This window comes from Eretmochelys imbricata, chromosome 7 (genome assembly GCF_965152235.1).
Source record: "Eretmochelys imbricata isolate rEreImb1 chromosome 7, rEreImb1.hap1, whole genome shotgun sequence".
In the NCBI taxonomy this organism is placed as follows: domain Eukaryota; kingdom Metazoa; phylum Chordata; order Testudines; family Cheloniidae; genus Eretmochelys; species Eretmochelys imbricata.
In genome coordinates, this window is record NC_135578.1 from 10,611,992 (window position 1) to 10,636,034 (window position 24,043).

General features: G+C 42.1%; 1 protein-coding gene across 9 annotated transcripts in view; it reads right to left on the reverse strand.

The window, feature by feature from the left end:
• FOXP1 (forkhead box P1) overlaps nt 1-23,767 on the reverse strand; it is a 495,960-nt gene extending 472,193 nt beyond the window's left edge. For 8 of the 9 annotated variants that reach the window (XM_077820967.1, XM_077820966.1, XM_077820965.1 and 5 more), the window contains exons 1-2: nt 23,456-23,767; nt 21,918-22,014 (exon numbers count right to left, since the gene is read on the reverse strand). The gene's annotated coding sequence lies outside the window, so the exon portion shown is untranslated. The remainder of the gene's footprint in view (nt 1-21,917; nt 22,015-23,455) is intronic. The other variant, XM_077820968.1, reaches the window with a different exon arrangement.
• Between the last annotated feature and the right edge of the window lie 276 nt (nt 23,768-24,043).

Sequence of the window (24,043 nt, forward strand, 5' to 3'; positions counted from 1 at the left end):
TCAAAAACAAAGCCCCCCACCTCTGTTAGCCACCCAGCCCAATCCATTAAACAGATCAAACAAACAATACAATGACAACCTGTAATGAGGTGACGAACTATGGTCGGTTTATGGGAATGCTTGTTACAGTTGAACATCTTTCAACTTTATGCTACTCACTGCCCTTCTCATCCTATACTTTAATTCTTAGATTTTATCATTTCCTTCTGCTTTCACACACACATGTATCAAAGAGAGTGGCTGAAACCATAGACCACTGCAATAGAATTAAAACGGATCCTTCGTAAAAACCAAAGCTTTTGAAGTGGGTTTCTCTTTGGGACTCTTTAGTTTTCAGTAAATTAAGTTACCAATAGTAATCAATTGCCCTGCCCCCCCACGATTTTCTTAGAAACATAAGCCGTCTGCACATGCATATCTTGACACTAATCTTCTTCCAAGACTACAAGGAAAAGCCCATGCTGGGTCTGTTAGACTTTTGTATTACAAAGATAACAAGGAAAGGAGTACTTGTGGCACCTTAGAGGCTAACAAATTTATTTGAGCATAAGCTTTCGTGAGTTACAGCTCACTTGCATTCGATAAAGTGAGCTGTAGCTCACGAAAGCTTATGCTCAAATAAATTTGTTAGTCTCTAAGGTGCCACAAATACTCCTTTTCTTTTTGCGGATACAGACTAACACAGCTGCTACTCTGAAAGATAACAAGGGTCTGCATTATAAACTCAGAAGTAACATTTTCAGCTAGATTAATGGCTAAGAAGAGCAAAGAACACAGTCTGAGGGTCAGAGTTTACTGAACACAGGCTACAGCTTCTTAGACTTCTACAGAGCCAGACTTATCCTTCCTTATTACATTTTGAAAGGATGTCAGAAATGGGGACTCCGAAGTGCTGAAATAATTTAAGACAACTGATGGGAAACTTGAGTTCATTAGTAACTTGCTCCAAGTATTGACAACACAGGACAGCATCAGAGAGCCTCGGAGAGTGGGACATAAAAGCAGTGCAATCTGATTCTTCTTGTAGCACATCTCTCAGTCAGTGGCAGCCTCCAATGTGTACCTCAGGTGTAGCCCAGCACTGGAGAGGAATAGGGCACAGAGTGGGGGAAATCAGAAACTGGTGGTCCAGAATGACAGGGGATGTGGAAAAAGCACAAGTCTCCCTGTGACATACTGGGGTAAAATCCAGACAAGTGAGAGGGTGGGGTGGCTGTGTCACCCCAGCCTGTAACCTGGGATGCCTTGAAATACCTTACTATTATAGCCTCCAACCTGGACTGCTCACAAGCATGCACCAGCATGCAGTTCACTCCCAGACGTGTTTGTGTTAACTGCAGTCTGCCAGTCACACCGTTTGTTATATTGCAGGGTGACCCCCACCACACTCCATGTCTAAGACTTTCCCCAGAAATGTATGTCTTCCATTGCCCGGTCCTCTCCTGGATAGCCCAAATAGATTAAGTCTATTATTCCTTTAAAGGAACAACACACACCAGCTTGTTATTCTAAATAGAGTTACCTAGACACCTAAACTTAAACACACTGGATTACATAAAACAAGTTTATTAACTACAAAGAGGATTTTAAGTGAGTACAAGTAACAAGACATAAAATTCAGAAATGGTTATTAGAAAAATAAAGATAAAACATTTACTAACACCTAACAAACTATATTAGATTCAAGCAAAAATTCTCACCACGTTTCCAGCAAGATTATTGACCAAACTCTTCAAGTCAGGACAAACCTCCCGCCCACCAAGTCCAATGGCTATTTCTCTTGTCTTCTAAGGTACAGAGAACGTGATAGGCAGAGGAGAGGTGGGGACCCTTGGGGTGTTTGCCCCTCCTATTTATAGTTGCAGTCCCCCTCTTGAAAAACTTTTCCAGCTGAGAACCAAGAGAAAGTCTATGTGGAAGAATGCTCCCTGCTGTTTTTCCCCAACCTGTTTGAGTTTCCCTTGTTTTTCCCTTCCTGCTTAATAACTTTGTTTACTGCTTAAAGGCAAATTAAGGCAAGCACACATTCCTTTGTTTAGGATAGGCCTGTTTGCTGATTTCTACCTGGGCATGGCTGTGGGGTTTGGATCATGCGTTATCATCATCATCATACAGGGGAATCTTATCACTTTATATACAATGTTGTCACCTATATTTTATCAGGACAATACTGACCAGCAAATTATGAATTTTCACATGCTATCTTACAAGGCATACCTTGCACAAAGATTACTACAATAATGTGTAAGGTGTGAATACAAGGTGTATTCCACCAAACTCCCCCAGACCCTACTTTTGCAGCTGTCCTCTTTTGAGCTATAAGTGCCCTGGCAGAGCTTACCCTGCATGACCATTGAGACAGAAAGCCTAAAATGCACATAATCCAGACAGAAAGCAATGGAGAATCCTATGTGCGCTGTGATGCAAGCAGGAACATAGTGGATTGTGTGGTTACAACACAGGCAAGTGCTTTAATAACCTGGAAGTGACACAGGACAGTCAGCATTACAGGGAGACCTGCAGGATTAACTCTTTAAAGGCTTTTTAACACAATACACACCGATTTTTCACTTTCAAGTACATCAACTGTGTATTGTGCAATGACCTTTCCACAAGCTTCTCCATCAACATCAGTATGCAGTTCTTGATATCACAACTAGGAGGCACTCAACTAGCCCAGTGGGGGCATAGAGACTCTGCATGATCCTTAATGCATCCTGCACCCCACTGCAAGTAAATCAGTAGACAGCTCCATGTTCTCACAGGAGCAGCTCACGCCACAACCCATTGTCTCAGAAGCTAATATCACAGGCCAACACACACACACCCCTCGTAACAGTAGCATGTAGCCTGACCACAAAAGAGCAGCAAAAAACATTTTAGCATCAGTTTGTTCAGCACTGTATAATACACAAAAATAAAGACAGTCCCAACCCAAGGTCATAAAGCGGGCGGGGGGTGGGAAGGAGACAGGGCAGGTGAGAGAGGAAGATAAAATGGAAATAAAGAACAGAAAGAGGACATGGAGAGGGGAGGAAAAAACTGTCAGAGAAAAGGAGAGATGCCAGCAACTGTTCCAGGGCATAGCAGCCAAGTGCCAATTCAGTGCAGAGAAAATGAAACTTAGGAGCCACTGCAACAACCTTGGTAACAAATCCCGCTTGCACAATATTTTAAGCTGTACCTGTATCTGTTCTGATAATTACAGTGCATTCTCAACCACTCTAATTGAGTATAAGCCTAATACTCTTGATTGTTTCTATGGGGAGGAGACCTTCCATAACTTGACCAAATTATCCTTTGGAAAATATAGATTGCCTAAAGCATTTGTACTCAGAAATGGTTTAAAATTCAGAACACCAAAGTATCTCAGCATTTTTAATTATATGTACTGTATGCAAGACCATCACACGCTTATCACCGTCATAGAAATACTACATATTGTACAATCACCTCCACAATTACCCTCCAGTAGATCTAGGACCACCATCAAAATAAGCCAGGCCCCTCCTCCCCCCCCCCAAAAAAAAGTTACCATCAACAACCGCTGCACAACAGGTATAGGTCTGGTCCTGACAAAGACAACAACTAAGGAATACATGTTTGTTCACAGAAAATATTTTCCTTTTCTATGATTATCAGATAGGCTACAAGTGCATTTCTTTCCTCGCACTGTTTAACTAGCACACAATGAGTACAGTACTGTACTGATCATAAAGTATATTTTAAATGAATTAGTTATGACAGATGCTTCCAGAGTGCCAACAGAGGACATTTTAAATCCCAGTGTATAATTTTAAAAACGTTGTGCAATTTAAAGAGGGTTTTTTTGTTGTTGTTTTTTAAACCAGTGTTATATTTATTTAAAACCAAGTGGGAATTTACAGTTGCCTCAAATTTTACATGCATTTAACAAAGACTTGAAAAAGCTTTCTATTTTGTGAACGTCTTAGATTCTGGACTCTTTGGTCCAGGTTTTTCCAACTTCTTTGCTGTAATGCAAGGATTCTGTTACTGGGTAAGTGAATGTAAGATTTCCACTTGCCTCTTTATACTAAATAGATGCAATTCTCTCCACAGCATACCTCTAGCTCCTCTAAATGCACAGTATAAACACATTCAGAGCATACAACGCACAGCTGAGCTCAGGACACTGCCCATGTGACAGTGAGGGCAGGTCACTCAACCTCTTTGGAGAGCACTTCATGGATAGAGTAGTCACCAAAGAGCACTTGAGAGCATCGTAAAACACCTCTCGCTAAGATCACCTCTACATTATGCCTCAGTAGGCCAAGCAGCACAAGTTCTACTGTCACTACTGAATAGATCACTGGTGTAACAGCACTCTAAGCTGCCCACCAAGAAATCACTACCCTAAAACACTGTAAGTGTTTTATGGAAGTAACAGCTACTACAGGGAACTATAAAAAGCAAAGATCCCCACTATTGGTTTGTTTTCAATATGGAATAGAATAATCCAATCCACTTTCAGTTTTGCATTTACCTCTACAATGGCAAAAATGTGATATCCAGAAATGAACAGCAAATGCAGACTCAGTAACATTCCACTGTTAGATGTGGGAAAATTACAAATCCTCCAGCCAGATTCAGATAGAATATAAACACATGCACAAGCTGAAACTAGAATTAGAGTTAGTGCCCTCCTTTTTATCTCAGCTAGGATTTAAAGGTGTGTTGTTAGAAGGTGTTGGCTAGTATGCTCCAAAAAAACCTAGTGTAGACAAGGCCACGTGTACTTTAAATGTGCTAAATGGAGACAAAGGTAAAGCTTCACTCAGGTTCCTTTGAAAAACCCAGCTTAAGTGACTTAAAGCTGAAATCTGATTCTAGTTCCCCTCTGCACGTCGCAAAACCACTATGCCCAAGTCTAAGGATACTGCAGGGCTTCATATCTTCCTCCATGTCTTCTACACTAAATTTACAATGGTTTGAGGTGGGTGCAGGTTGGGTTGGGTTTTTATTTATTTGGACATTCACTCCAAATGCAGCTTTGGGTAATGGGAAGTCTATATGCTGGTTTATTGGCTCTCCTGAATAAACTCTCAAGAAGGTGTTAAAAAAACCACTGAATATAACAAATAAGGCTTGTGATCCCTTGAGGTCGGTGGGAAGTCCCCAACCACCAGACCCCACAGGGCCAGCCAGCAGCCGGGAGCCCAACCGCCCACACTAGGCAGCGGGGCAGCCCGGACCCCTCCTCCTGGGCCACAGCTGCGTGCTAATTGGGCCGCATGCAGGCCATGGGTTGAGAACCGCTGGTCTAAGGTAACTGTCTGTGACTCCATTATAAGACTATTGTAGTATGTTGGGAGTTCACATTTGGTACTGGGTGGGTGAAATCCAATTATATAACATACCACCAGTTTGGGGCCTCTACCCTACTTTTGTCAGTCTGCCCTGAGGTAGGCACTCTCAGTTGTGAGCCACTCCAGAGAACGTCATCACATAGGGACTAGATTTGCACCATCTAATTTACTCTACTTGTGAGCAACATAAAAAACAGGTCACAAATACAAAGGCTAAAAAAGTCACTGAACCACGGAGCAACCGCATCCGCTGATGGACTATTTTAAATTGATAGTAAAACAATACCTTTTGATTCATTTATATATATTTTCTATTCATTGTTAACACCTGACTGGTTTTCCAAGAGAAAGGGAAGCCTGAACAAATAAAAAACTCCTGTTCAGCTTTGCTTCGCATGTGAAGAAAAGCAAGGAAACCTCAAGCATATGTGCTATAGCTTTCCTGCACCGTCTCACAAATGGTTTAGCTCTGTGCCAAACGCAGTATGACTTCACCACCTATAATCCCTAGGACACGTGTGAATACCCACACTATGCCAGATTATCAGTAAGGTGATAACACTTGTATACTGTACCTGCTTGGCACAATTTGAATGAAGCTCCCACAGGACTGCTAGGGTTTCACTTCCTGTTAACATGCACCTGCACCACTTTCAAAAGCAATAAAAGCATCAACCATATTTAAAGCTTTACTCAAAAACCCAGCAGAAGCCTGAGCAAACCTAACACTACGTTAAAGACCATCCATACTATTCACTGAACACCTGGCATCCACAGCGAGTCCTCATACAGGGCCAAGCAGAGGGTGTTGTGCACAAATACCAGAGGGCAGAGCAGGAGCAATAATTCTCCAGTTCCAATCATGTGCTCAATATTTCCAGCTTAGCTAATATTCTACACACAGTTTCTTATACACAAAATACACACTGAATAAAAAGTGACAGTCAGATCCTTATATGGTGCAAGTCAGAGTAACTCCCCTGAGCCACATCCATTTACACCAACAGAGGATCTAGCCCTGTATTTCCATGCCAACTTGTCTTTTTTCATTTGAAAGTTAGACTAAGTAGTTAACAGGCTGCTCAATAGGTACACGTGTAATTGTATGTGCTTATCATCCAGCTAAGGTTTTGAAGACTGCAGCAACTAGAAACAGTCAGCCCTTGTCAAGAAAAGCCAATCTTCAGACCAGCTAACCACTTCTCGTTAAGCGGAAAGTAGTAGAATAAAAATAAAAAAATTCTGCAAGTGAAGAAAACAAAAATCACGCTGAGTTTTGAGTCAATGCACACCAGTGACCTTAGTAACTGACAGAACTCTGTTAAGGAAACAGTAAAAAGAGCCAGCCTTGCATTAGCTTTATAGCCCTGATACTATCAACAGGTATTGCTAAGGGCAGAAGCAGCAAGCACAAGACAGAAGCTTTGGGAAGAACTGTAAGGTTTGAAGGTGATGGGTCATGGACAACAAAAATTGGTCTTGCGCCCTTTACTGCCTCCTTGTGACACACACAAGGTCTGAAAGTTTAGTAGGGAACTCTTTAAAAACATTGCAGATTCTCTTCTCCTTAGAACTGTCATTTAGCATTCCTAGAGGATTGCCAGGAGATAAAGGCCATCCACCTAAATGGTCTTTACTCTTCCCTTTTCACGCAACCCACCTGCTCCTTAGCCCCAGGACACACAGCTCCAGGAGCCAGACACTCTTCCAACATTCCCTCCCCTCTCAAATACAGCTGTTCCTGAAGCTCTACTCCAAGAGAGGAGAATTCACATTTGTGCTGGTTCCCTCTGGAGGTCTGGAAAAGGAAGAATCCAAAGGATCCCGCTGGCTCTCACCTCACCTCTCCCCCCACAACTTAGCTGGGGGAAACATGCCACAAAGGTGCCCCTGCTAGATATAGCTTCTCTTCCACTCATGGAAACAGAAGGGGTTACAGTGGTTCATAGAATCATAGAATATCAGGGTTGAAAGGGACCTCAGGAGGTCATCTAGTCCAACCCCCTGCTCAAAGCAGGACCAATCCCCAATTTTCGCCCCAGATCCCAAAATGGCCCCCTCACGGATTGAACTCACAACCCTGGGTTTAGCAGGCCAATGCTCAATCCACTGAGCTATCCCTCCCACGCCCCCCCCAAGGCTGCAAACTGCTGAGTATTAAGGTCTTGGGTCTCTAAAGAACCCAGAACACCATCTTCGAAGAGGATAAGACATGCTGTAAAAGTTAAGTAACTGCAAAGAAACTAGAGAACTTTTCTCCCTGTATATAGATTATGAAACTCTTGGCATGTTATAGGCACTGTACGTACAGCCCATCTTAACACACTTCCTTCTCTGACCAACTTTTGCCCTCTTCTCCAATTGACTGACCATTAGGGCCACAGTTTAGCACAGCATGAGCCAGGCAGCAAGTAGCAATGGCAGAAGATACAATGTTGAGATTATCAAATGTAACATAATGATTTTAAAAATGGAGAGTTCTAAAAAATGAGCATGAAACAATTTTGCTAAGGATCTAGGAAACTTATCAAGGCCTGACAGGAGCACTTCTCGTTACTCAGTTGTGCCAATTCCACCTAGTGAACGGGTGGTTGGGTCACCCTCATCTTACGGGTATAATCTTTATCTTTCACAAAAAGAAAAGGAGTACTTGTGGCACCTTAGAGACTAACCAATTTATAGTCTCTAAGGTGCCACAAGTACTCCTTTTCTTTTTGCGAATACAGACTAACACGGCTGCTACTCTGAAACCTTTATCTTTCAGTGCACTCAAGAGAAAGATTGTGTCAGGACACACGACTGCAGGACACTGGCCTGATGTCACGGAATTTTAAATCCTACAGTTTGGGGCACCTAGCTAATCACTGGTATGCTGTGAGTGCAATTTGTGCTCCAATTCCTGAAACACTTGCTATCCTGAGTACTCCATTCCCCCATCCCCACTCAGTCACATTTAGCACTCTGGAGAGTGCTAAACATAACTAGCTCTTTGGGATAGGGCCTGCAGTCAAAATAGCTGAAAGAGCTCCCTGCACAGTCAGGTCCCCATAACCAGTGTAAGGTACTGTAAAAAACAAAAACAATAAACTTCATCTTTAGCTGGTGAGTGGAAGTGGAAGGACTTTGAACTTGAAGTTATATCATGAGAGGAGGAGTAGGTAGAAGGCAAGGTGTGTTGGTTGCAGGGGACACAATAAAAATCATCTTACCAGAAAATAAATATTTGAATATGGTTAGAACAAAGTATTTTCATAAAACTTCCAATACAAGATGACCCCAGTCTGAAACGCCCTCAGTTTCATGCAACTCCCGCTGAAGTCATTTGGAGCTGCCTGTATTATGCAAAGGGAGAATCTGGCCCTTCATATTTAGGTCCTGGGGGGATTGCATTTCATGAACTATAGGCCAAATCCTGAAGTCTTTTCTTAAATTGAGCAATTCCCTTGAATCAGTGGAAGATTTGACTGAGTGAGGACAGAGTTAAGGCAACCGGATTTGCTGCAATACCTGGGGCAGTTACAGATGATGCAAAGATTGGCCAATTAGAAGGCACAATGAGTAAATGTACTAGACTTCCAATTCTGGAAATCTGAGACCAGATTCTGGGTTTGGACATGAATATAGATCACGGTGGTCTGAATGGTCCACATCATGAAGACACACATTTGGCACAATTGGCAATCTGTCCAAATGAGAGACAGGGCTGAAATATCAAGGTTATTGCAGATCAGAACTGAGGTGTAGATAAGGAAAATCGAACCAAGGCTGAAACACTCCAACTGGCTCAAGCCAAAGCTATTCTCCTTCAGAAGCACAAATTCACAAGAGAAAAAAAAGAAAGGATGAAGTCTTTAAGATCATACAACACTTTAGATAATGTTGAGACAGTTACATTGTGTTTCTCTTTGCAGTATTTGCTTTTTTAATAAAATCAGACTTTTTCCTAGTGAAAACTGCCTTGTATAATATCATCATCTTACTTGAACTGCGGTTATGCTTATCCTGCTTGATCTCTTCATACAGTTTGGATCTCTTACTCCATGATTTCTCTGTACCTTTTGCTGAATGAATACTGTATGTTTAATCTTAAATTTTCCCCCCTCCCACTTACATTATGACCCATGCATTGGTTTGGGGGAGGGACCACCTTATGGGGCAACAGCTATCTTCTATGATTTGAAGTTTATAATAAAAAATGGAAGGGTCTGATTAGTGTAAACTAAGAATCTCTGGCTTGGCTCGGCTTTCATAAATTTAACTTTTTGTGTGGCTCAAACAAACTAGACGCTTACATTAAAAAAAACAAAACAAAACAAAAAAAAAAGCACACCACAGCCAAGCCAAGTTGCTGCACAAAAAATACACACTATCTAGCAATCACAGGCCAGTCAAGACAAACATTACTGGATGGCCAGAGCCAGTGGATTATGCTGAAAGAAATGCATTTTATCTTTCCTTTTAAATTACAAAAGATTATCATTTCACTCAGCAATGACCCTTATTAAATTGGAAACTCTGTACATCAGAATTAAATATGTTCTATCTACTCAAAATGAAGTGTATTATTTATCACTAATATTTAATGACAAAAAACTGATAACTTTCACAGATTATACCACTGATTTCCTCTAGTCATGCATCATTGGTTCTGTTGGTCATTAGCATCATCACAGTGCATAAACTCTGGCTTATGCAGCAAGTTTGATAACAGAGCTAGAAGACTGTATCTACTATTTTTCAGATTGTTCAGACTGACGAGTTTACATGGGTGAGAGAGTGAGTCTATCTATTATACTCCCTAAAAACCCTAGTTAATAAATTTCTATTTCCAATAGTTTGCTTAAGCATGGCAAGAATTTATAAGCAAATGTAAAGCATTAAAAAAAAAAAAAAGCCCTCAGTAAGCCACTTAAACCGGCCAAGCACCCTTTTCTGGGAAGTGTGTATTCAAGCAAATCTTTAAAATAAATAGGATATCGAGTCTCCTCCAATTTGACTTTTAAATAGTAGAAATATGTTGAACTGGCTTAATATTTTTAAGTTTACTTCACAGATACTATATTGCATTTCAGCTTGTTAAAAAAAAATTTAAGCATGGTAGATACTGTTTTTTCAGCAGTGAAAACAGAACAGATATACAAGTGTGACGTAATAGGGCACAATTCAGACCAATGGGGGGACTGAGTCACCCCTGCCCTGCAACCTTGGGTGCCTTGCAATGACTTGCTCTAGTAGCTCCCACGTGGGCTACCCACAAACAGCCTTCCAGCATGCCAGCCACACCCTGAGTGTCTGTACTGCAGCCTGCCAGTTACACCCTGGCTCTCACTAGCCTTAGTTACACTGCAGGATGACCCCAACCTACTCCCCATCCCAAATCTTCCGCCAGAAATGTCTGTCCTGTACTGCCCAGCCCTCTCCTGGACAGTAGAAATATTTTAAGTCTGTTATTCCTCTAAGGGAATAATATGCCATTTTATTACCTTAAATAGAATTATCCAGACACTTCAACTTAAACTCACTGGATTAGAAACAATAAAAAAAAGTTGGTTTACTACAAAAAGATTTTGAGTACTAGTAATGAGGCATAAAAGTAAAAAATTATAAAAAAAGAGAGATAGATAGAACACTTACTAATACCTACTTAAACTATCTTAGTTGCAAAGCAAACTTTCTCACCACATGCTCCAGCAGATTAGTGACCAAACTTTCAGGTCAGGATCCTCCCGCCCCCAAATCCAACGGCCGTTTTCCTTTGTCTTCTTTGGTGCAATACCAGAGACACACAGGGAAAGAGAGGAAGTGCGTTGGTGTGTTTGCCCCTGCTTTTTAGTTCCAATCCCCCTCTTAAAAAAAACATATCCAGCTGAGAACCAAGAGACAGTCTACAAGCAAGTATGTTCCCTGCTGGTTTTTTCACCTCTTTGAGCTTTCTTTTTTCTCCCCATCCTGCTTGATGACTCCGTTTACTGCTTAAATGCAAATTAAGCAGAGCACACATTCCTTTGTTTAGGACAGACCCGTCTGCCAACTTCTGCTTGGGCAGGGCTTTGGAACGTGTCATCATCATCATCATACATGGGAATCTCATAACTTCACAGTCAGTGTCGCCACACATTTTATCAGGACAATGTTGACCACCAAATTATGAATTTTCAAATGATATACCTTGTACAGAGATTATTACAATAGTGTGTAGGGTGTTAATACAGGGGTGGATTCCATCACAACAAGTTACAACACCAACTGAATTGTATTGAGGCGAATGTCTGAATCTCAACAAGATCCTGTTACTAAACATGAAAGATTTAAAATACCAAAAATCAGTCCTGTGAAGGAAGATAACTGTTTTTTACAACAGATGCTCAAAAAAACCAAACAAACAAAAGAACAAACACACAAATGTATTACCTACAGTACAATTATAAATTACCTGTACTAACCATAACTGGGCTGCATGCTTTTAACACATTCTTTGTTCAGAGCATTCTGAATAGCAAGTAATGATTTGTTAGAAAATACACAGTTCACTTTTAAAATGTTTAAACAAAACATCTGAGTACACTGTCAATGTTAATGAACAGGAGCATAGTTTATGACTGACAAATGAGATTTACCATGGACAATTTCAGAGAGCCTTATCCTGCCCCCATTTAAATCAATAGGGAGTTTTGCTTCAGTGGGAGCAGGACTGGGCTTCTGTCACAAGTATTTGGTTTTAGAAAAAAGTAATTATGTTAATATCACAAAACTTACTGGGCCATTGCTGACATAACGCCAATGAAGTCAGAGTTCCACAAAGAGACATACAGACCACAGTATACAGACCAAGTACTTTTTTATCATTTGTATTTTGTACTTGCATCACGGCTGTTGGCCAAATTCTGCTCTCACTTAAATCAGAATAGTGTAAGTGATTTAAATGGAGATCCTTTGGGCTTACGCCATTGTAACTGGGAACAGAATCCAGCCCTGTCTCTATATATCCCATGCACTGAAATGCACCTACTTACAAAGTTCACCCACTCTGTTAAAAATCTATTATATACTGACAAAGAGCTTGCATTACATTGTCTTAAGGTAAAAGAAAAGAAGCCCTCTCTTTTGGAAGAAGCGCAGTTATGGAAGTAGACCGTACCAATACTAATATAACAGCTGCTACTACATTATGTGATTTATCTGGCTCGAGATGAATTCAAGCTTGTGTCAAATTTCAGTCCCACTGTCCAGGATATTAGAAACAGTTGTCATCAGAAAAGAAACTATAGCAATCTGACAAACTAGCACCACACCCTGCACAGAGGTAACAGATCTCCCAGGTGGCCCAATCCTGAGTAGAGGACACCTGCAGGGATACAAGGTACAGTACACTAGCACAGATACCCCCAAACACTGTTCCTCCTGCAAACACAGCTTGCTTAGAGCCGGTCAATTTACAAAACAATAAAACAGAAGTTTTGATACACAAATGTAGTGAACAACAACAAGGAGTCCGGTGGCACCTTAAAGGCCAACAGATTTATTTGGGCATAAGCTTTTGGGGTAAAACCCACTTCGTCAGATGCATGGAGTGAAAATTACAGATGCAGGCATTATTATACTGACACATGATAAGAAGGGAGTTACCTCGTAAGCAGAGAACCAGTGTTGACACGACCAATACAATCAGGGTTGATGTAGTTCACTCCCAGCAATTGAGGAGGTGGTGTCAATTCCAAGTTGCTTTTGTAGTGAGCCAGCCACAGACTACCACGGCTACCCCCTGATACTTGACAAAATGTAGTGAAGAATATTTTCACCATTTTCTCCACCCACCAGTTTGGTCTTGACAAGTGATTCACCAACTTAGCAAGCTCACTGGCCATGCCACTGCCGCACATCTGTTTCACCCTACCTTGCTCTAGGCTAAATCACTGTAGAAACAGCTATTGTTGAGCCTTCCTCTATAGTGCACATGGTGCCCAGAGTCTCTCTGCACAGCTATCCCCCATCACGCATAGCATAACCACAGCATGTAAACTGCTTTAAAGAGGACTTCTGCACCAGAGGAAGGGTAGGATTTAGACCACTGACTTCAGTGGGACTTCTTCCTGAGTACAGAGTGTGGGAATGGAGTCCTAAAAAACAAAATGAGTTGATTCTACAGCTAACAAAAGTTCATCTTACTGTCAAAGAAGACAGAGTTTACGACTCACTATCAACTAGCTTATCACTGTAACAAAGAAGCCATTATTTTAAAAAAATACCAAGGTGAAAATTTTAAGATTTTCAACTTCTTAATCCCAAACAGAGCACTCTGAAAATAAGGTCTGCAACACCACAGCTGACAAAAGCCAGAAAAATCTCTTAATTGCAGGTTATATTTTCTATTAGAATATCATATTTTAAATTACAAAAAAAGTTATTTATTACTATGCCAGCAACATAGTAATAAGTAACTTTGAAGGTCTTCTCGCTTGCCTATTTAGGGTATGTCTACACTGCAATAAGACACCTGCAGCTGGCCTGTGCCAGCTGACTCGGGCTTACTATGCTTAGACTAAGGAGTTTTTTAACTGCGGTGTAGACACTTGAGCTCAGACTGGATCCCAGGTTCTAGGACCCTGCGAGGGGAGGAGGGGGCCCAGAGCTCAGGCCCGAGCTTGAACACCCTGAACCTGAGTCAGTTAGCACATGCCAGCCATGGGGCTGTAAATGCGGCATAGACATATCCTTAGTTACCCTTTGGTAGTAGTAAAATAAGTGGTAAACTTCCTAACGACAGTATTTAATTAATAAGATGCTTTTTTAAAAAAAGGTCTGTGGCTGCTTCCTAAAGATATATCAGTTAATTACTTAATTCTTCTTAATGAAATGATTAACATTCTTTCAACAAAGAAGGCAGAAATTTAATATTACACTGCAAGTTACATTGAAGAAGCAGTGACGTTAACACTGCTCCTCCTCTGTTCTGCTGCCTCCCCTCCCTTCATCAGTTTTATTTTCCATTTTACTCAGCCTCGTAATCAGAAAGGCACTCGAACATCTTGACACAAATATCTGCATCGCGGTTTTGTTGTTGTTGTGAAATCAAGTGCTACATTCCAGACATGCACAGCCTTGAGATCTAAAACAAAGAGGTAGCCCAGCACTGTGGGTCAGCTTGAATCTTGCCTCCGATCTGAATGAAGTATTAATTGTGATGACCTTAAAAATAAATTTAAAAGGAGAAAAAATGCTGTTATTCTGGAGTGAGTATTGAAGAACATGAATAACCTTTACAGCAAGTACTGGGTAAGGCTACACTGAACTTGTATAGAAATGAGGTATGTATTTTAAAAGATTGTGAGGGAAGGGTATTTTGGTCTCAGGATGGAATTTTCAAAAGCTTCTACAAAGAGATAGGTATCTCCTAAAAGAGTTAGACACCAAACACTGCAATTAAAAACCTTTGGCTGGCCCATGCCAGTGACTTTGTCTAAGGGGCTGTGTAACTGCAAGATGGAAGGGTCCCAGAGCTTGGGCTGCAGACCAAGCCTGAACGTCTACACTGCAGCCCACGTCAGCTGGCACAGGCCAGCGGCAGATGTCTAATTGCTGGGTAGACATACCCTCTGGCACTGTTGAAAACTGCACCTTTTCAACCAGATAATGTGAAGGCCCGCCCCCCCCCCCCCCCCAACATTTATTGCATTGGAAAGTAGGTCTGGTTTGGTTTTGTTGAGAGGGAAAGGGATGCTGAACAGGTTGATTTTCATAATTATCTGAAGCTCTGACCATGTAATCAAACCTCCTCACCATTTTATCTTCCCTTATTGCAATCTTTTTAATAGAGACATGACATTCTACTTACTTTCATGCTCACTCTATTTCTCTCCTAAAAACACTTTGCCATCATTGGCTCTGCGTTCTAAACCAGTAATACTGCATGTCCAATCACATAAAACTACAGAGGGTTTCCCAAGATGCCTTGGGAAGTATGACTGCTTTCGTTTACTGATGTGTTAATATGCTTAATCTACTAATTAATGAATAAACAGCTTGTATTACAAACCCGGGGGAGGGATACTGAGAAGAAAAGTAGAGAGCCCAAGGAAAGACATTTGACCCTAATTGCTAGCAACAACATGACAAAACTAATTGGGAAGCACAGCTCAAACCAAGACACAACATGAAAGGAAATGTCTGGATTCTAGGGGCGAAACTAATAAGTATGTTAGTGGCTCCAAATCAACTTGCCCAACTAGGCCACCTTTTGTTTGACTTTCTGTTTTAGCAGCAGAGAAGCCAACGCCACCGGAGCATGGACTATCCCCTCAACCCACTGCCCAGACAAGAATGGTTGCCAAAGGAAAGCATTCACTCCTCACCCATCACACACCACTTCCATGAGTTAGGATATGAGCCAGGCCACATGAAGTTCCAGAGTTTTGAACAGACTATTCTATTCTAGTCCACATTTCTTTCCCCTCCCTCTTCACAGGTCTTAATCCTCCCTCCCGTGACTCAGCTGCCAAGATCAAAGCACTTGCTCAGAGCCTGGGAGAGCAAGCAGTCTGCTGCTCAGACTGCCCGACCAATCCTTCGACCAGTCACCAAGGCATGAGAAAGCAAGACTCATGCTGCATCCTCCCTATAGGGAGGATAGCATTACCTTGGCAACACTTACAGCCCAACAAAGCCTTAAGGAGCTAAGGAGCGCAGGAGTTTCACCCAAACTCAACTTTCCCACATGCTGGCACAGAACACAGGCACGATTCTCCACTCCTGATTTACAGGCATGAGAGGGGACAATCAGGCATGTGTATTTAAATACACACAACACAAAATGGTTTCATATATTTTAGAAAAAAACATTTTCTATCTGAAAAAAATCAATTAAACCAACAACAGTAATAACAGCATTTACTGCGTTGCTGTGCTCTGAGCCATTTCGATCCTCTTCAAAGACAGAAGAAAGTAGACTTAAAAATTATGCAACCATCACACCTTGAACACTATGAAATATTATTCCATCGCATAAGATGTAAACTTTGTTAAAACAGACATTTGAATTAACAGGCTAACTTATTGAGGAAATAGGCACTTGTAATAAAAAACATAACAATGACAAGTACCGTATGGAAAGACTGATTAACAGTAAACAATACACTTGAGGATCATTTGAATAAAGTTTTCTATTCATTCATATTATTTTCTGAGACCATTCCCACCATACAGGGGACTGGGAAAGGCCTACAATTAGTTTTCCGAAAAGCATTCCCTGAAATATTGTAACACACCAGACGTAAGTAAATATTTCATGATATGGCTTCCATTTCAGTATATCTGTCAAGATATTTACAGGGCTTGACAGTACTTCTATATTTAATTAAATTTTCACACTCATACTTTAATGTAATTTAAATAGATTATTAGTTGTCAGAATATAGAATAAATTTTGTTTACGATTTAGTTACTTTAAGTACTTACATTGAGGAAACTCATTTAACCCCATGACTGAGTAGCATTAAGTGTTGAGATGAGACTTCTAAAGAGCTTCTATTGCCCTTTGCACTCTTGCAATAATCTTAAATTACTACAACTTAATTGCAATTTCAAGGCACTAAAAATTGAGATTTTTTTGAATAGCATAAGGAGGGGTCAGTGTGTGCGCAGTGGGGGGGAAATCACTTAGTTCTACTCAGGTACTAGGTTCTTTCTGAACAGTAGCTGGTTTTGTTCAGGCTTTTCTGTATTCTCAGTTGTTTATGGAACATTATCTTCATTTTCAGAACAGGACTGAGTAAATAATTATCCAGCTTACTCTGAGTATATGCCACACACACACCCTGTTATACACAATACTGTGCACTTCAGGTATATAGGAGATTGGTGCCAGGAGACTAGAAAGACAAAACCCTAGAGTACACTTGTAGAGAAATCTGCAAGCTAATTTTTTCTGTGATTAGGTTGGTTTAAGAAGAGTAAGACAAAGAAAGGATGTTAAAGTACTCAAGACATTCCAATCAATGTGTCTGATCTTCTAAAAATGAAGCAGACCCTTAAATCTTTGAACACCAAAAAAATCTGAATTAATAAAAACAATAATGAAACTATAAAGTTTGTATAATTAAGTCTTTCCTGATTACTGTATTGTTTATTCCATTCTACTTCCTCCATACCGAATACCCAGCGACATCATCTTATTACCTATTGTAGCTGCAATTACCAACACAGTAATAGCTATGGGAATCAAGCTATATAGTAGTTTATGAGATCAGTAGACTGACAGCAAGTGCTTTAGTTAAGGCAAAAGAGAAGAATTCTACAGACAGCCAATCTTGTTAATTTCCTACTGCAGTAAGACACATGAAAAGCATTCAGCTAACAAAACAATTCAAATCATGATTTAATTTCACTATGGCCAGGATCCAAATAAGCTCTTAAGCATGTGTATAACTTTAAGCACGTGAAGGCAACAGGACCACTAGTGCTTAAGTTATGCACAAGCTTGAGGTTGAGTGCTTTGCTGGGTCAGAGTCTATGAGAATAACTGCCTTTACTGCAAATATGCTGCAAGAGTCCAATGCAAAATGTCTACAAATTTGACCCACTCATTTAATGAGTGTCTTTGACTACTCATTTAATAAGTATTGTGACACATGTGGGAGATAGCAAGTTATATTCGTCTGAGACACTTGCAGTGCCTAGTCATAAATGGAATGAGCTGCAGTACAGACAGAGTGCAAGCCATAATTGTCGTTTTTCCATTTTTATTTTTTGTCACTACCTTAATACTGAAACCAGTCATTATTTCCTTCAGGTTTTTAAAAAACTTTTTTCCCCAAAAGAACCTCTCTCTTATGGAAGTGATTATGAGAAACAGACAGCAAAAATCTTTTGGGGAGTGGTTCTGATCTTTTCTTAAATGCACATATATATTTAAATATTGACAATGTGCAAAATATGTATTCACCCATTAGCTCGGTTGCTTCTATAAGGGCCCAGTCCTGCTCCCACTGAAGTCTGATCCAAGTTTTGCTATTGGATTTTTACTTCTGTGCAAACTTGATAGGTCCTTACATGAAACTACAGTGCGTCATGCATTTAGAAAGGTAAGAAAAGGCCTAAACAAATGCAGTTCTGTTCAAAGGAAACCAACTACCTGTTCAAATCTAGCTGCAGTTTTCTCCAACCCTTTCTCAGCTGTATAAAACATTTCAGCTCAGTCCCTTGAAGTTGCAATTAAACTGTAGTAATTTAAGATTATCATAAGAGCAAAGGGCAGCAGAAGCTCTTCATGAGACCTCTCACCACTTAATGCTAAGTCTTGGGGTTAAATGAGCTTCTTTAGTATAAGTACCTTAACCCAACTGAATCGTAAACAAAATTTATACTATTTTCTGACAGCATATGATCTATTTACATTTTATTAAAGCATCTCCGAGAAAAATGTAGAAAGACAAAAGCACCATCACAAAATATAAATAACTGGACAGACTTGCTGAAATAACCATATTATAAATATACATTCTACATGAGTGCACATGTTCTATAATTTTACATACAACACACATCAGAAAAATATTTCATGAAGCAATTACATTGTCATCCAATTCAAACGATCAATATAAATGGCCACAAGCTATAAGAATATTAAATACTTAACTGTATTCCATGAAAAAGCTTGCTGTTTATGACCAAACTTTCCCTTAATTTTTACAATAGCATGAAACAAAATGGATTTGAGAGGCTTACATGCTTACAGTATTCTCATAATAATGATGTTAGTGCAAATTTAAACTTGGTTTAACAGCGATCTTCCCTAATAAAACAGCATTATGCCACATTTGAAACACGACAGTGTTGAATGTACAATTCTTCACTTAACTCTTTTTCCTTCTCTTACCAGTATAAAAACCAGCTGGGTTACTATTACTATTCCTGGTGGAAATGATTTAAGGAGAAAATGTTTATAGCTGTTAAAAAACATTACATATTACCCAAAATGGCTTAATAGCATACATGTGTATGTTTAACATGCATACTTTAATTAGACAATAAAAAGTATATGCTATAAAAAACTACTGGCTTTGCAATAAGTTGTGCAGCATGGTGATGAAACCTTGGCTTATAAAAAAAAGTATAAAAGCGCTTATTGTGTGTCTGTACTGCCAATTAAAGAAATACTTAAGTGACAGAGGTTTTTTTTTACCATGCAATACATGTTTACTTGTTGTTTCCTGTGTACATTAACATAGCAGCTTTTTACTTAAGAATTTGAAAATCTCTATTTCCATTGTTTTAGGATATTTTATAGCAAGAAACTAGGTGGTGAATAAGATTTGCAGCGTTTACACTGAAGTGTTTGAAGAGGAGTACAGATTCCTACAAAAGGTTTAAAGGAATATAAATAATCTAATTTGATTAGTTGATACTTCTGTTTTAACTTTGAGAAAATCATAATACTCTATGCTAACATTTGGTACTACTATTTTCTTTAAACAAAAGTACAGTTATTAAGTTTATATAAAGTAGACTCAAAGGGACATGACAAAAACATTTTTGTAAAAATCAGGACATGGCCAAAACATGAAACCTCATTGTTTGATGCTATATTTAGAAAATTACCTTTTTGTTTTCTAAATTCCAAGAACCGAGTGAAACCAAAAATAAGGCAAAAAATAACGAAATTGTTCTAGTCCACATCAGAACAACACCTTTGCACACGCACGCTTCACTTCCTGACAATTCAGAGATTCTAAAACTTCAGAGGTGAACTTAAAAAAACTTTAATTATTTTGCTAACATGACATTAGTGAACTTCTCTATAATTCTAGGTAGCATAAATAAAATCAAACTGTAAATCAACTTAAAACTGAATACATCAGTCCCAAAGACTGATTAATTAACTCAATCTGCAAGTCAGAATTTGAAGAGGTAGAAAAACACTGAATTGAAATACTATAGATGTTTTTCTCAAAGTTATCTTTTGATTTCACAACAAAGATCAGCATTTGTAATGGTCCATTTCTGGATAAGTGAACATATAACCTTGCTGCCTGATCAAATAGTCCAGAGCTTTCAGTGAGGCAGCTCCTGACAACAGCCCAGCAGCAGATTTGTTTGATCTCTACTGCCTTCCTTAATCTGGGTTGTCAAGGTTCACTTGTTGGAGGCTGTTTACTTTACTTTTTTCAAAAAAGCAATTTTTTTCTCTCTCTCTCTCTCTCATACAATGACTAATCCAAAGACTAAGGGGAAAGAATGCTGCCAATGCAAGATGTTAAAGCTACAATACCTTTTTGGAATGAGATTTTAGCTGACACCTTTTGAATGGTGACTAGTGGAGATTCGTCTCCCACCCATCACCCCCATTTCATTCTCTATAATTGTGCAATAGTTCAAATAAAATTTGGGGCAGGGAGGGGGATTTAGAACAGAGAACTTGAAACCAAAAGTCCAAGTTTCCCCTCCTTCCCTTGATCCCCTCAATCTGGTTTCAAAGATGCATAATACACTTCTTCCTTGAAATCCACTTTGTTCTTGTAGAACTCAAAATATTTGAAAACCTCTCATGCTTAACATTGAAGAAAAACACAGGATTTGCCTTCTCAACCAGATAAATTGTAAAATACTATTAAGTACTTCAAACATCAACTTCTGTCCCCCAACAAAATTAAACCAAAGACAACTACTACCTTAAGGAGTACCAGAAGTACATTTCTTGAAAGACATACTTACAAGTAACTAGCTGCCTAGTTAAGAGAATGTAATTAGCTACACTGATGTTTTATAAGTCAGATAACCAAAGCAAATGCATAAGAACAGAGAAAGCTAAATTTAAAGCAACTGTGATTTACATATTTTTTTAAAAATATGTATAATTATTCAATACTCAAGGATTCAGAATCATCTACTGTACAGACACACTGTGCAAATACTGTACACATTACTCATTCACAGAACAGTTACTAAAAGTGAAACCCTAAACTTCTGATAGGATAGGACAGATCAAGCCAGAACTCTCTATAGAAGTAGAATTCAGAAGCTCTTGTAGCCATTAAATGAAATGCTTGGTAGGAGTATGATGTCTGAAGAGTTGACACTGACAGTCATATTGTTTTTAATAAGTGCCATTTTAGGAGTTTTTTGCTTCACTAAAAGCAAAATTTTAAGACCAATGCCTAGAATGAAGGCAGGCTAAAATCAATACACTTTGTAATCAGCCCAGCAATGGCATTTAAACACGAGTTGGAAATAATTAATAGTTATAAAGTGGGATGGGGGAGGGAAAGGAGGCATGTCACTGTATTTTATAGCAACACTTATACTGTTAGCTCAACTCTGATCCCATGTTTTCTTGTAAAAAAAAAAAAAAAAGACAACTCCATGTTTAATACAACCTGCAGCATGTACTTTCCCCCCTTCGGTTTCACTGACCTGAAATAAACTTTTCAGCCTGTAGCTTTTGTAAGCTGATCTGTACCTTTTAGGATAGATGTTCCCCTGGTTTCTCTTTATTTGGGAGTTTGCTTTTGGAGTGGGGAAGTGTGTGTGGCGGGGTGGGGTGGGGGTGTCCTTTATATCCTTATATGTAAAAGCCTCCGCCGATTTTCCTATACTTACCGGGAGATAGCAGTGAGAAAGGCTCTGAGCGAATGATCGCCAGTACACAGCTCCTCAGCAAAGGGTGGTGCTGCTCCGGCAGGCAAAACTTTGGGCTCTACGGTCGAGAAGAAACCAGGGGTTCTTTCAACAAGTCTCCAGAAGGCAGGTTTGGTAAGGGGGAGGGGAAGGGGGAAGAGATGTGCTGTGTTTGGGGTGCGGGGGGATGGGGGGGAGAAACGAGGAGCCTTGACACACTTGCAAGAAACGGGATCAGGAACTAGATCTAAGGACTTCGTGGTAGTAACAGGATCTAAAAATCTCCCTTCATCACCATTCAACGGGGATCTGCGCTTGCAAGAGTTGCGCCACGGGGCAAGTGGCAGGGTTGGGTCTAGAGCTGCAAATGTTTATTCAAACACTTCATCTCCGAAAAAGGGGGGGGCTGGGGGTGGGCAGGCTGGCGACGATGCTGTGTGTGTGTTACACTGGCGGGGGGACACGGCAATTCCGGCGCAGAGTCCTCTGGGCTGAGTGCTCGGGAAGCGACAACAGGTGGTCCTGGATGCGGAGGGCGAGAGGCCGGACTTGCTCTCTCATTAGCCTGGGGGGGAGTAGCAGGGGAGATCACGGTCCCCGCTGCGCTGGGGGAAGAGGACAGCCCCTGGCCGCCAGCTTCTCCGCACCCTGCCTGCAACCGCGCCGCCCGGGCGCCCCTCCAGCCAGAGCCCCCCAGCTCCCCCACCGCGGGGCAGGGATCGTGCCCGCCGCCTGGCGGGGAAGAGCCGAGCCCAATCCCGGGGACGCTCAGCGGCGCGGCCAGCCCCCCGGCGTGCGCGCGGGCTGGGGGGTGTTGGGGAGAACCGAGCGGGCCCTCCTTCGTGCCCCCTCCCGGCCCCCCCACGTCTGGCTGGGTCCCCAGGGGAGCCCGCGCGCTCCTCCCCGGGGCGCCCCTCCGCGGGAGCGCACCGCCGGCGCGAGCGGCAGGCGAGCCCAGCCCAGCCCCTGCGTGCGCGGAGGGGCGTGTGCGCCCAGGGCCCGTGCGCTGAAGTAGTTCACGGGGCGGGGGGAAGATGATGGATAAAAAGTTTCCAAAGTCAGAGCAGAAACGGGGGGGGGGGGGAAGTTGGTCTCCCTCCACCCCCCGCTCCCTCCAGCGCCAGGGGAGCGGCGTGTCCTCCCCGCGCACCAGCTCCCTTCTCTGCCCCCGTCCCCTGCCCGCCGCGCTCCCCCCAGCGGAGCCCTCTCCAACTTGCACCGGCGCTGCGCCGGGGGCGGGGGGATGGCTGGTGGGGCTGCTCCAGCGGCCAGCCCCAGAGGTGAAGGAGCCGCCGCCTCTCGCACTGCATCGGCTCTGATTTATGCAAACAGACCGGCGGCCAGCGCGCATCCCCCGCCAGCAGGCAGGGGGAGGGGGGCACGTGGAGGGGGAGGGAGAGAGGGCGGGATGGTGGAAGGAGTTAGGGGGCTGGGGGGGGGGGGAGAGGCAGGGAGAAAAGTGAAACAAAACAAGAAGGCGCCTGAAAAGTGGAGGGGGAAAGCCGAAAAGCCAAACTCACCCGCTGGAGACGGCCTGTCGGTGCCCACTACGGGCTCCCCCCAGCGCGGGTGAGTCTGCCTGCCCGTCCCTCCCTGCACTCCAGCCGGGCAAGCCCCATGCGCCGAGCCCGGGCAGCAGGCACAGCGTGCAACAGCCGCACAATCAATAACAATAGAGCCCTCCGCTCGGGACTAGCTTCCCGGGGAGCCCAGCGCCTGGCAGGGCCGGCCCGGCCCGCGGCTCCCAGCCCCCCCCACGCCGCTCCCGGGCTGGGCTCCAGGCGCCTTGCGCGGCCACTCCGGAGTTTGGCGACAGGGAGGAAGAAGGAGGCAAAGCGCGGCTGGGGGGTGAGGGGGGGGGGGCGGGAGAAAGAACACCCCCGCGGAGGGAGATGTTGTTATTTTTTGCTGTTATGAGTCTCTGACGTCACATCCACCTGCTGGGTAAACAACAAGGCTCGGTGCAAAGAAAAAAACACACACACACACGCGCGCACAGACCCGCACGCGGGGAGCGCTCGCAGTTGCAAAAGAGGGCGAGGAGCCGGGGGGCGCGGCCAGGAGAGCGGGGGGAGAACCGGGGCGCAGGGCTTTGGCGGGGGGTGTGC